The sequence below is a fragment of the Schistocerca nitens genome, chromosome 9 (assembly GCF_023898315.1).
Source record: "Schistocerca nitens isolate TAMUIC-IGC-003100 chromosome 9, iqSchNite1.1, whole genome shotgun sequence".
In the NCBI taxonomy this organism is placed as follows: Eukaryota; Metazoa; Arthropoda; class Insecta; order Orthoptera; family Acrididae; genus Schistocerca; species Schistocerca nitens.
The window spans coordinates 388,202,323-388,217,035 of NC_064622.1; the positions used below are offsets into that span (position 1 = coordinate 388,202,323).

The 14,713-nt window shown below is 42.1% G+C and overlaps 1 protein-coding gene across 1 annotated transcript in view; it reads left to right on the plus strand.

Annotated features, from left to right (window-relative positions):
• The window catches only part of LOC126203691 (WASH complex subunit 2), a 194,312-nt gene that overhangs the window by 76,365 nt on the left and 103,234 nt on the right, over positions 1-14,713 (plus strand). The window lies entirely within an intron of this gene.

Sequence of the window (14,713 nt, forward strand, 5' to 3'; positions counted from 1 at the left end):
ATTGTAATCAGCATAATGCAATGAAGGCTGTATGCCACCATCTGATGGAAGAATCCCATCTGAAGTCAGTTGTGCTAGTGCACGTCATTGTATCAAAGATGTCACAGTTGTTTCCATCTGTATTCAAAATTTTGTTTCAGGACTAGTCATGAATAATACAAGGACCTGAAAATGTGGCATCTATTTTTGTCAAAATTTGCATCTATTTTGTGGAAATGTGCATTTTTTATGTAAAAATTTAAAATATTGTCACAATACATTTGTACAAAGCTACAGTGCTCTGAAACTGACTCTCAGAGAGAGAGAGAGAGAGAGAGAGAGAGAGAGAGAGAGAGAGAGATGGTAGTTGGGCAGCTTTTTGACAGGAATGTTTGCTTTTGCAAAAACTTCAGCAATTTTTTTTCTCAAATGGTTTTCATTTGTTTTCATCTTTTGCCTGCGATTGTAGGTTCCTTTTGATATTTCAAGGATGGTCACTGAATTCCTTGATGAAACAGGATTACTCTCTTCACTCATTAAAAAAAAGAAGGGGAAAAAAAACAGCTGCACACAGCACAAGGCATTCAGTAACAGTGCAATTGCTTGCTTGTGGGAGTGTCGTAGTCCAGGTAATTCAGGCCTCATCTGACTGGCATTTAATGCAACCACAGTTTAAAACACCCACCACCTAAAACTAAGTGTCCGCATTTTACCAACTTTTGAACTTTATCTAACAGACAAATGTGTTTCTTTACTCAAAGATGCTAGGTCCCACGACTGACTTCTGTGTTGTGTTACACAGGATGTATCTTATACAGGTCATTCTACCTCTCACAGTTGTGATGAAGCCATAGAATCAAGTGCACTGGTAAGTTAATATGTTTGTGCAGTTTTTATTTTGCAAACATGCTCTTACACATGTTGTCCTTTCAAATTGGGCTTTGCCAGATGATGTGCAATAACTGAAAAGTGGTTACATTTTTGATGTTTCTATGAAGAAAATAAGGCTGCTTCACAGGGATAAAATTTATTGTGAAATAGCACCTGTTAGGTAATTTCACATTTTCAAATTTTGGGGCGGAAATCACATCTATATTTGCATTTATTGCAATATGTGAATTTTTCAAGTCTATAGATACAACAGTGTCTTTCTTGAAACTTCCTGGCAGGTTAAAACTGTGTGCTGGACCGAGACTCAAACTCGGGACCTTTGTCTTTCGCAGGCAAGTGCTCTACCATATGAGCTACTCAAGCATGACTCACGCTCCGTCCTCACAGCTCAGATGGTAGAGCACTGGTAGAGCACTTGCCCGCAAAAGGCAAAGGTCCTGAGTTCGAGTTTCAGTCTGGCACACAGTTTTAATCTGCCAGGAAGTTTCATATCAGCGCACACTCTGCTGCAGAGCGAAAATTTCATTCTGGAAACATCCCCCAGGCTGTGGCTAAGCTATGTCTCTACAATATCCTTTCTTCCAGGAGTGCTAGTTCTGCAAGATCTGCAGGAGAGCTTCTGTGAATTTTGGAAGGTAGGAGATGAGGTACTGGCAGAAGTAAAGCTGTGAGGATGGGTCGTGAGTCGTGCTTGGGTATCTCAGATGGCAGAGCACTTACCCACGAATGGCAAAGGTCCTGAGTTCGAGTCTCGGTCCGGCACAAAGTTTTAATATGCGAGGAAGTTTCATATCAGCGTGCACTCCAGTCCAGAGTGAAAATTTAGTTCTAGTGTCTTTCTTGTCAGAAGTGAGCCCTTAAACATTCAGTCTATTCAGTTCTCAGCAGGACTCATCAGCAGAAGCAGCATTTTCCTGAAGATGGCAAACAGTTGGATCGCCGAAATATCGAGTCAAGTTGATTTTAGGATCCGGCAGCAAACCCGAAGAGACTTTCAAGACTTATTACGCCGGGAAAGCCTACATAATCACTATTTAAGGGTAGTTAAACTTTTTTTAAGTAGGTCCATAAAGTAATTAAGTGTTCAAACCTTAAACTCCCATTGGGTTGGAAGTATTCCAAACAAAATTGAAAAATCCTTCTGTATTCACAAAATAGTTAAATGTCTTATACTGTAATGTTTTCTCTTCTACAGGTTTGGCTAGGATAGTTTTCTTGGGGACAGTTAATATTAGAGATCAATCAAGTTTGGTATTTCAGGAATGCTTTAACATCTCATTCATCAGTTCAGCAAATATCTATAAAGATGTATTGTTAAAAGCTTTTCCAAAAATTGTATACAGGGTGAAAAGTATTTAAACCGACACACTCTGGGAGGTTTTAGGGGACATCAAAACAAATATTTTTCCCTATGAGGAGTATTTAAACTGGTAGAGGAAGATTTCTCTGGCGGCAAAGTAATTAAAGCGACTAACACTTTTCCATTTTTTATGACCAAAAGACAACACATTAACACAACCCAATTTCAATTACAGTAGATTTTCAAAAATGCCTCCATTGACACATAAACAAAGGTTACACATGCGGATCATGTTCTCAGAATGAGAACATGAATTAGAGTCTCGGTCCGGCACACAGTTTTAATCTGCCAGGAAGTTTCGGATCATGTTCTGTCTGACATGGGCAAAAACCCCAGGAGTATCCTGAATTGTTCCTGCTGCTGCTGTTACTATCCGGGCAACCAGATCCTCTTCTGATGCAACAGGAGTTGCGCAAACAAAATTGTGCATCTCTCCCCACACAAAAAAGTCCAGAGGGGACATATCTGGGGATCGAGCAGGCCATGGTATGGGACCACATCTGCCAGTCCATGTTCCTGGGAACTGTCGGTCCATGAATCGATGCACACGACGCCTGAAATGTGCCGGCACTCCATCATGTTGGAACCACATGCGTTGTCTTGTAGGGAGTGGGACGTCTTCCAGCAATTCTGGCAATGCTCTGGCGAGAAAATTGTAATAGTGTCTGTCATTTAATGGCCTAGGTAGCAGATACGACCCAATTAATCAGTCCCCAACAACACCGACACACACATTAACGAAGAACCGCACTTGATGAGTGCTAGTAACTGTGGCATGTGGGTTATCCTTACACCAAACATGCGAATTGTGCATGTTGAAGACTCCATCACGCCCGAATGTTGCTTCATTGGTAAGCAACACAGAGGATGGAAATGTAGGATGTATTTCACACCGTTCCAGGTACCATAGTGAAAACTGTGCTGTGGGTGGATAATCAACTGGTTCCAGGTTGTGGACATGATGCAAGTGAAATGGACGTAAGAATTGCTCTCGAAGGACTGTTCTTACATTTGTCTGATTCTTCCCCATGTTACGTGCAATTGTATGAGTGCTGATTGAAGGATCCTGCTCCACATGCTGCAAGACAGCTTCCTCAAATTGCAGCGTTCTTACCGTGCGACGACGTCCCTGTCCAGGTAATCTGCTAAATGACCCAGTCTCACGCAGACGTTGGTACACAGCAGCAAAGGTCATATGCTGCGTGATACGGCAATTAGGATATTGTTGTTGATAAACCCACTGTGCAGCACGTCTGTTGTGGTGCACTTCATAGTACGCACCAACCATATCAGTGTACTCACTCCAGGTGTATCACTCCATTAGTAAACAGAAAAAATGGCTCTGAGCACTATGGGACGCACCAGCTGTGGTCATAAGTCCCCTAGAACTTAGAACTACTTAAACCTAACTAACCTAAGGACATCACACACATCCATGCCCGAGGCAGGATTCGAACCTGTGACCGTAGCAGTCACGTGGTTCCTGACTGAGCGCCTAGAACCGCTAGACCACCGCGGCCGGCTAGTAAACAGAGACAGTGCACTACTACACTGGTGGACAGCAGTTGCCTACAACTGAAGAGTGTAATACACCCTCTAACAACTGAAGAGCATAATACGGTCTCCACTGTTTTAAATAATCCTCATAGGAAAAAATGACATTAGGGAAAAATATTTGTTTTTATGTCCCCCTACAACCTCCCAGAGTTTGTCGGTTTAAATACTTTTCACCCTTATGTTGCTGGGGCTCTCAAACGTAGTGTCTGATATTGTCCATGTAACAATTTAATATTGTGACAGACCATAGCCTGAAGATGATGAATAAGCACCCCACTTAAATGATTATAGGTTTCAATGCAAAAACTGAAGAAATTTCTGTGACCCTTGGCAAGACATAATAAATTTTCTGTAATGTGGATTGTTGTCATTCATGCAGGTAGACAACTACTTAGTTGTTGTTATTACCACATCGAATGAAGTGACACAGTGGTTAACATACTGGACTCATATTTGGGAGGACGACTGTTTAAATCTGTTTGTGGCCATCCAGATTAAGTTGTCTGTGAGTTTCTGAAGTTGCTCAAGGCAATGCCGAGATGGTTCCTTTGAGAGATCACAGATGATTTTTTCCCCCCTCCTTCTCTAATCTGCTCTGTCTCTAATGACCTCACTGTTGAAGGGATACTGAATACTAATCTTCCTTTTGTTATTCTCACATAGAATGCTGCACAGTAATTGCAGCATAGCTGGTAAATAAAATGGTTACTTTTACACATGGACCTTACTTTTATAAGATTGAAAATGCCCATGCAGTTTGTTTTGTCAAGGTCTGTGTGACAAAATAAGAATTGGTTGGTGACTGGTCAACAGCAGTGACACATTTTTTGATGCTACTGTTAAAGGTGGTATAGGAAACGTGTTGTTGGACTAGCCCTCGGCGAACCTCGCCGCCCCCGGCTGCCTTCCCTCGTATTTTCGCTTGGTGCAAGAGTGTGGTGTTTGTGACATCACACTCAGTCTCCGTGACAATGACACATGCTTGAATAACCCCACATGTTGCTCACCAGTCTTTGGTGACTTCAAGCTTGGTTTTCATAGCCCCAGCCTCACACCACCTGTTCTTCCATTCTGCCCTCCATTGGGGAACTTGGGTGGAATGTGTTTGGGTATGTGTTCTGAATTTTCAGTAGTCTGGGGTCCAAACAGTCTCTCCACTGTTTTTTCTTCCTTCTTTTCCTCTTTCATTCTCCTATCCTCCCTTTGCATTGGTGTTTTAGGTTCTTCTGTTTCTTTTTCCTCCCTGTGTGCTCCTGAAGGCCAGTCCACATGTCTGGTGCATAACAGGTGACTGGGTAATGCATAATTTGTGGTTTAACAGGCAATGTTCACATTGTTCTGCCTGGTACAAGCCAGGCCCAGGGAAGGCTGATTGGCTGAGCTGTTACCTTCCCAAATTGTCCATTGGTCCCTCTAAGTTCGGGAGGTGTGACCTGAGGTGTCAACAATCACATAAGGGGAGTGAGCTCCTCTCTGGGGTGGCCCTCAGTTAGTAGTAGTATGCCATCGAAGGTGCTTGCAATCATGGGGCATTATCTCACAATGAGCCAGTCATATTCATCTCAGTCTACATCTACAAAATGTAAACAGCATGAGGTTAATAATTCCAACACTGTCCTGGGAGCACTCCGTTCTTTGTGGTTTCATCTACTGAAGACGGTCAGTCCTTTGCTTTGATTAATCTTTATATTATTCAGAAACGTTTGGATGCAATTGCAGGGCCTATGAAATCCTACTCTCGCTTATGCAATGGTACTTTGGTTTTGAAGACTAATTGTGATTCAGAGGCACAACTACTGCTTGTAGCTTTGCTTCTCCATGACTTTCCTGTTCGTATGGAGGCCCATCGAACACTGAATTCTCTGCATGGTTTTATGTGCACAAGGCTGCTCGATGGTATTGCTGAGAGAGAAATCTAGACTTACCTCTCTGATCAGGGCATCACTGCAGTCCATCGGGTGGTGAAAAAGGTTGATGCATCCTTAGTGCGTGCATGCACTCTCTTTTGTACATTTGGTTGAGTAGTGCTACCATAAAAGATCAAAGCAGGCTATGAAGCCATCAAGGTCCAACTGCACATTGCAAACCCAGTGCACTACTACTAATGTCAACATTTCAACCACACTCAGATGTTGTGTTGAAACCCAGCCAATGTGTTACTAGTGATAGGGATGCTCACAAGGGCGATTTCCCACCTCCTTTGCTCCACTGTATCAATTGCAGTGGCAACCATGTAGGCTCATATCGAGAAGGTCTTGTGTATCTCGATGAGTGGGCCATCCAGGAGACCTGGGTGAAGAAAAAAAGTGCCTTACCGTGTCGCTCACAAGTTGTTGGCTAATTGAAAGCCCTGCGTTCTACCATTTGGCACTTACAGTATCATTCTTGCTACACAAAGGACATGGCCACACAAACTTGCAACCTCAAATTCGACACCGTGGCTTTAAAATCACCCTGTATCACTGTAGCATCCTCATCTTCTTTTCCTCCTCCAGCCATCCAACAAGCCACCAAATTTTCACCTCTAGCTGCGAAATCACCTGCTACACAATAGGCAGGAATACTCCCGTAAAGACTTTTTAGGTCCCTCCGGCCAACAAACATCTGAGCCTTCCTCTGCCAACTGCAAAGGCTCCCAGAAATCAAACAAAAGCAAACAGTCTTCTCCTTTGCTGACTCGGCGATCCTCGTCAACAGTGCCGTTGCGTGATAGCCTCATCTGGATGACTTCCGTTTCGCTGGTGCGCACCACCAACCAATTTTTTGTTATGGAATCTGCAGACTGACTGAGGAAGAATGCCAACACCTCTGTAGATCTTATGGAGCAGGATATCCTCGGTCTCTATGCCCTGTAGCAGTGAGTCTTTGAAGGCTCTCACTCGGCAGCTGCTGAGGTGACAACCTTTCATTTTTTCCATCCTCCCTTTCGCCCATCATGACTCTCCTCGAATGGAATGTTCACAGCATTAGATCCAACAAGAAGGAATTACGGCTGCTCTTGGAATCATCCATTTGTTTTCTGCTCCCAGGAAACAAAATTGCTTCCACGTGACTGCTTTGACCTCTCGCATTTCTTTCCGGTCAGCTTTGACCTTCCCCCTAAGGATGGTGTTCAATCTCATGGGGGAGTCATGCTGCTCTTGTGGGATGATGTTCATAGTCAAATCAAATCGCTGAACATCCGGCTGCAAGCTCTTGTGGTCTGCATTTTTCTTCCTCACTTCGACTTTTCTCTTTGTACCATCTACATTCCTCTGTCATTCAGTGTCACCAGGGCAGACTTTCTCCAGCTTATTGGGCAATTCCCTTTTTGGTGCTCTGTGACTTTAATGTGCACCATCCCCTTTGGGGCTCTCACAGAACCTGTCAGAGAGGTATCCTCTCGGCTGACCTCAATCAACTCTCCTTCTCATTGGCCTTAACGCTGGAGCACCCAGACTCCATTCACACCTATTCCAATTTGGATCTCTTGTTCTGAATTGCCCAGATTGCCCATTGTCTCGAGTGGTCCGTTCTCTCTGACACATGCTTGAGCAACCATTTCCCATGTGCTGTCTTTTTGCCGACTCATACCCCACCTACTTGTAAATCCAATTGGCAACTTTCTAAGGCCAAATGGAGGCTTTACCCCTACATAGCGACCTTCATTGAAAAACATTTCTCCAGTTGTGATGACCAGGTCGAATACCTTACAAACATTATCCTTATCACTGCAGAACATTTCATTCCTCACACTTCACCATTACCGTGTGGTGTTCCTGTCCGTTGGTGGACTGAGGCGTGTGCAGAGACATGCTCTCCGCATTTTTAACTGTCATCCTATAATGGTGAACTGCATTTGTTATTAACAGTTTGTGAGTAGTGTTGTTGCATTCTTGGGGATAGCAAAAATACTAGCTACATTTCATTTAGTAGTTCTTTAAACAGTTCCATTCCTCTTTCCATCGTTTGGTCAATCTTTGAGGCTCTCTGGGACCAAGCTTCATTCCCCACTTTGCGGCTTGACTATAGCATATGATGTCATCTCCAACACCTTGGGTCAGTATTTGGCAGAGATTTCGAACTCCAACCTCTATCTCCCTGCCTTCCACCATTGGATACAAGTGGAGCAGGCTTGAGTGATAGCCTTCTCCTCTCAGAATCGTGAATGCTACAGTGCTGCCTTTACTAAGCGTGAGCTAGATCACACTCTGACGTCCTCCCGGTCTTCTGCCCCAGGGCTGAACCATGTTCACGTTCAGATGTTGCAGCCCCTTTCCCTTGTGGGCAAGCACTTTGTCCTTCCTTTGTACAATTGCACCTGGGTGGATGGCTTATTTCCCAGATGCTGGCATGAAGCCACTGTCATACCCACACCCTAAGCCTGGTAAGGACAAACACCTACCTTCTAGCTACCACCCCATTTCTCTCACAAGCTGTGTTTGCAAGGTGATGGAATGTATGAGTCATGCCCAGCTGTTATGGTGGCTCAAGTCTCACAATCTATTAACCACTGCACAACTGTTCTATAGTAGACCATCTCGTTACTTTGTCAACCCATGTCGTGAACTGTTTTCTGCAGAAATTCCAGACTGTGGCTGTGTTTTTTGATTTGGAGAAAGCCTACGACACCTGCTGGAGGACTGGTATCCTCCGTACTCTCTACATTTCCTTCAGGAATTTTGAAAAGATACGGGTTTCAAGGTATTTGTGGGTTTGCCTTGTCGGACACCTTTATCCAGGAAAACAGGATGCCTCGGGGCTCTGTCCTGAGCATCGTCTTTGCTGTTGCCATTTACCCTATTATGGCCTGTCTCCTGCCAAGCATCTCTGGCTCCCTTTTCGTTGATGATTTTGTGATCTTTTGCAGTTCACCGTAGACTTGTCTCTTTGAGCTGCGTCTTCAGCAATAGCTTGATCATCTTTACACATGAGCATTGACAAAATCCTTTGTATGATTTGCTGGTTGTGCAGTGGGTTTATTCGACGTGTTTTTACATCTTGGGCTTGTTGCTCTTCCATTCGTTGAAACTATGAAATTCCTGGGACTCATGTGTGATAGGAAACTTTCTTGGTCCCCTGACGTGTCATAAATAGCTGTCCGCTGTACATTGTCTGTCAGTGTCCTCCTCTGTTTGTACTGATCCCTTGTCTGTTCAAAACTAGACTATTAGTGTTCTGTTTATGCATCTGCACATCCATCTATCTTATGCTGTCTAAATACAATCCTCCATCATGGCATCCGTCTGGCCACTGGCACCTTTCACACTAACCTGGTTGAGAATCTCTGTGCAGAAGCTGCTGAACTACCATTGTGATACTGATGTAATGTTCTCCTCAGTGGATACCATGCCTGGCCACCCATCCTATGCCTCCTCCTTCAATGACTCCTTTGTCCGCCAGTATGGGGCACATCCCTCTTCTCTGTTGGCTCCTAGAGTGTGCTTTGAGCTATTGCTCCAGCAGATTAACTTCACACTGCTTGCCACTTTCCCGATGCGAAAAATGTTTCTTTCATTCCATGATGAGAGGTTAGTGACAATGTTGAGTACATTCTTTGGTTCTCAGGCCCAATTGATTACTGGTTATAGGAAGAAAGAGCTTGTGGATTTCCTGAAACCCACTGTTATTTTGGTACACCTGAAGTTTACAGGAGGAGTGGATGAGGCTGATGAGTACTGTGATTGCTATGGTGTTACAGTATGATCGCACAGGAGGTGGAAAACATTCTTCTTCTGACTGATTGAAGTTGCTGAAGGTAATAGTTATATTCTTCACTCAGTAGGCAAGAACTGATGTGGAGAGCAACTGCAGATCCATCTTTCCCATAGAAAAAAATCTAATCAGACAGCTAGTGTGCCAGATGAGAAATATAAATTCAAAGAAGAGAAGAAGACCATCATTGTCTGTATTCAAGGAGAGACTAAATGACAAGGTGCATTTTATAGTGCAAAATTTAAAAAAAGAAAAAAAAAATCAGCAAAGGATTTCTAACAAATGCAAGGAAAAAGGAGGAAGAAGAGAAACAATATTCTGCTGCAAAACACGCAAGAGGAATCGTGGACTTCCTCCGGGAGAATATTTTAAAAAGTACCATACAGAAAAAAGATGTAAACAGTCATAAACAAAAATACCTTATGTAGTTTCAAAAGCTAGTGTAAAAGAAAATAGTTGTCAAGTGCCCTGCTATTACATTTTATTAAAAAAAGAAAGAGAGAGAGAGAGAGAGAGAGAGAGAGAGAGAGAGAGAGAGAGAGAGGAGAGGAGAGAATGCAGTGAGTAGAAAAATTGGACTGGAAAGTTATAAGCCACCTTATAAGTCACATGAGCTTCTTAGCTCTGATCTTTTTCCTGCATATGTCAACACCTCACTGTGTGAAGCATTCCTGAGCCCGAGGGTGATGTCATAGGGCACCACGCTTTTGGACTATTACAGAGGAAATTTGTAGGCACCTTTGTACAAACTTCTATTTTGCAGTGAGAGACAGTTACAGCATTTGGAAAAAATAACTGTTTAATTTGTTTCTCAGTGTAGTTAGCCATCCCACATCTTCCACATATTATGTCTGTTTAACTTTTTGCTGCTCATAATTTTGGGTAAATGTTTGAAAGAAATTTTCATCTGTTGAAGGTGAGCTTCAATGTAATTGAGCATTATATACATATGAGAATAAATATTTAAGAGAATAAAAATGTAAGTCTTGATTAACTAATTACATTGAACTCGATGGAGATTATGGAAAGAAATAAAGGTTCCACAACTAATGAAATGTTATGGGCTATTATGCCATGGCCAAATGGCTTTCACATTAAAACGTGGGATCATAGCTTTGAGTGTTGAATTCTCACCCTGACTCGCCACTGATTGCAGCAAAATTCCATTTATGTATGCTTCTGTGGAATTTTAATGCAGTCAGTAGCAAGCCAGGGTAAGAATCGACACTCGAGAAGCTACGCTTCCCCTTGAAAATGTTCTCTGCAGATGGAGAGAAAAGTTGCGTTTTTATTTGAAATCCATTCCACCACATTGTAACAGGTCAGAACATTTTATTAATTGTGACATTTCCAACCATGAAAGTTTACAATTTACAAATAAAGGCTTTTTGTGAATAAAATTTATTTATAATTTTTAATGGAATTTATCAATCCATCTTCCTATTACAGATCTTAAATTGCAATTAGTATGTATGCCCAATAATTGTGAACACACCATTTCACTTATTGATTATACTCTTTTGTCCAATTGTTTCATTGTGTCCCACATAATGTGAGAAACAGATAAGACTACTCAAATTACTAAGCAACTTTTTGATATGGCATTGTACACCTGACTGCAACCCCCTTTCACTCTGCCTCCATTGCAGAGGCTAAGTGGATCATCTGTACATTCAAGACACAGATGCAGCAGGACCTGCAGACAATGTTTACCAATGCAGCCTTGCACATCTCCTGCACAACATATCGGCCGATACCTGTGTATGGGAATAGACTAGTCGAAATATTGCATGGGTGCCAACATCGCACCCCGTTACACCACCTGCATTCCATGCAACTTGCCCAGGTTGCATATACACCCACCTACATACAAGATGCCTGAGTCAGGACACGCAAGTTCAGCCAGCAACTGGGGAGGACACACAGTGATTTTGTCGGTCACGGACGAGGGGTGGGTGGGTTTATCAGTTGCTTGATGTCGCAGCCAGGCCCATCTATCTCATTTGTCATCACAGTCAGCTCCTGCCACGAACACAGATACAAATGGCACCACCATCCCGTTGCCATCTCCAGCACCTGTCTCAGGCACCAGACTCGCCACCAGCCATGACTCTCATCTTCACCCCGTGCCCCAGTATGACCCCTGCCCCCACTCAACAGTTCGTTGCTGACAGGAGGATGGTGTGCGATCTTGTGGAGGCAGAAATGGTTCCTCCACTCCTACCTTTGCTCATCCCTATTTTATCTGTGTTGTCTGCTGCCTCTGGCATGCCATCTGTCACTTTCATCACCCCTGCAGACCTCGGATGGTCTGCTTGGATTGTTTTAGTTTTCAGTTAAATTTTTGTAATTATGACTGGTGAGAGCCGATACTCTAACAAAGGAAATTACTGTATCTGGCTACTGCGGAATAATACTGCAGCACTAAAACATGAATGAGAGAAAAAAAAAATGAAAATAAAACTTAAATTGCAAAGGAAATGCGCCATATACAACAACAAAACGCAGTGCTTATACAGGTACAAGCATCTGCCAACAGCAAAATGTGTAATTGGCTTTAGGAAGACTATGCAATGCTACATGACAAAAAAATTGCCTCCGATGAGCACGACGTCACAACTGTTTACATTAGATTCATTTCAGCACTTACGAGTGGGCTCATGCACAGTTAAGTCGCATATGTGTAGTACCTTCTCCTGCTTCTGGCCACAGAAATGTAGCTGTTGGCTGTGTAAGCAGCCGCAGCAAGCAGCAGCTAGATGCTGCTGAGAAAATTTTTACTGACGTGCCCAAGCTACCAGATTTACGCATGCTCAGCTTCCTGGATGTAGGAAAGGGGGGGGGGGGGTGGCAAACTGAGATATCTGACCCAGCTGGCAAGCATCCAGCGCATGTTCGTCTATCAATTATTCATATGATTTTCAAACACATCCCTGTTGGTTTCTGAACATTTTTGAACACACTACAAGTTTCTTTCTGAATGAATCATAAGTTGATTTTTTGAGTGATGCATAGTGTATGTGATGTCTTTGTAAGGGGAATCCTCATTGCAGCTAGAAATAAACTTTCCTGCAGACAAAAGGGGATGGGGCTATACGAGCTGAGTGTAGTAAAGTGAATGGATGAATGCCAATTACTGTCTGATTATGTGGTTGATTGGGTTTGTGAATGATCAGCATTGTTATAATTACTATCAAAATCCATAGATTCAGACTACCAGAGTGGAAATAAATGACTAACAGGAATAACAGGTAAGGAAGATTACATATTATCTTCTTGGTGTGTCGAAGAAAATGAAATTTTGGCAGATAATTTTTGGCCATATCGCTACACTAGTAAGGGCCAGTTTTACAGTCCTGGCTAGCAGCCGCTTAAGTTCTATTCTGAAAGTAGTGCGGAAAATGCGTCGCACGAACATGTAACCGTGCCTAATTGGAGAATAATTGTGAGATAACCAAACCAGTGATTCTGGCAGGGTTAGTGAAGTTACTGGCGATTAAGTTTTAACAATGGCAAAGTAGTTACAGAATTACTGACGGCAAGATTGTTTGCTAGAACAAGGAAGGAAAAGAAGTGGGGAAATCACACAAATTATGGAAGAAAATGACAATTCCAAATTTATATAAAAATTTCGTACAACTACTTTTCGATCTCGTGCTTGAGAAACTGGAGCGTATGAATTAAATGTGAAACTATTTCCTAACATAAAGCTTTTTGCTTGTAGTTGGCCTAATAGGTATTTGATATTGGTTTTTTGTGAGTTACGTTCTGTCATGTTATAAAAACGACCATTTGTGCCAAAACAGTCTCGTTTATTTGGTGTCTGTTATAATTGCTGCAATATTAGAAAGGCCTATTTTGTTTTATCTGGTAGACAGTGACAGAATAGATGTAATCAGATCAAGAAACCATATCAGTCAGTATTCGACAGTGACATTTCCATTTTTTGTGTACCAAAACGTTTGATGAACTTTGATGAGGTTATAGACTCTTTCGCAGAAAGGAAAGCACACCATGTAAAGCTGTAGGAAGATTAGAGAGAAAAAAATTGCTAAGAGCTAAGTATTGAAGAAATGTGTATTGTCTTGCTTGTCTCCTGTCTTTACTGGTTTTATGTATCCTATATCTAATTTTGTGTCGCACAAAACAGCAAGTTATTAGCTAATAGGCAGTAAAGAGAGCAAATTTTCTTATTAACCGTAGAGACCAATATTATAAGTGAAAGCTTTGCTTTTCTTGTAGCAACACTATGTATATTAATTTAAAGCATTAACTTTTCCTGTTTGTGTGTTGGTGTATTCACGCTACTTAAGTGATGTTGCTATTGGCTGATTACATCACGTGTCCTATGCTCTAAATATCCGCTGTCATCAGTTGGCAAGATCACATGACATGTTGTATGACTGGCTTACAAAAGCCCAACACAATCTCGATTTCAATGCTTTGGAAAGTAACACGCGGTGTTTGGTGGATTCGAATTTATACTTTCGTAATATGAAAATATGCAGCGTACATGTTTCTGCACATCAGAGATTTTTCCAAAAGTGTTTTTTTCCCAAGTTTCGTTTTCCAAAGTGCCAGGAAATTCTACTCCCTTATATAAACCATAACCATTCAAAGGATTGATAAATTTTACAGTTCTGAGGGAAAATATACTGTCACTTAACATGGAAAAAGTGTGTTTTCACACGGAGGAAAATGTATTTTTAACCAGAAAATCTAGGAATTTTTTTTCCTTGTCCACATATACACCCTGTCATGACATCATCATTTATGGGCATAAGTTGACTCGATATTTGATGTGCTGCTTCAACACTGCATTCACTGGATCCCATGCCATGCTGGGATGCATGCTGCCAGCACTATTAAGGGTGTTGTTGGCTATTTTTATTTTGATGGCTTTTTTAATTACACAGTCCCAGAAGCCATTAGTGCAAGTCATGACAAACGTTTCCTCATATTTGATGTAGTAATTGTTTTGTAAAGCATGCCCATACAAATCAAATTTCTTGGCCAGCTTAGGGGATAAAACCTCTCACACTCCTTCTTGAGTTGTTCTACAGTGTGTATTGTTTATCCAATGTAAGGCTGACCAGACTCACAAGGCATCTTGTAGACCCCTAGGTGTTCTGAGATGTTCTGCATCTTTAACTGGTCTCAGTAATTGTTGGATTTGTGTCTTGAGATCTGGAGATCAAGTTTATCTTGTGTCTTTTCAGTAGGCAGATTATC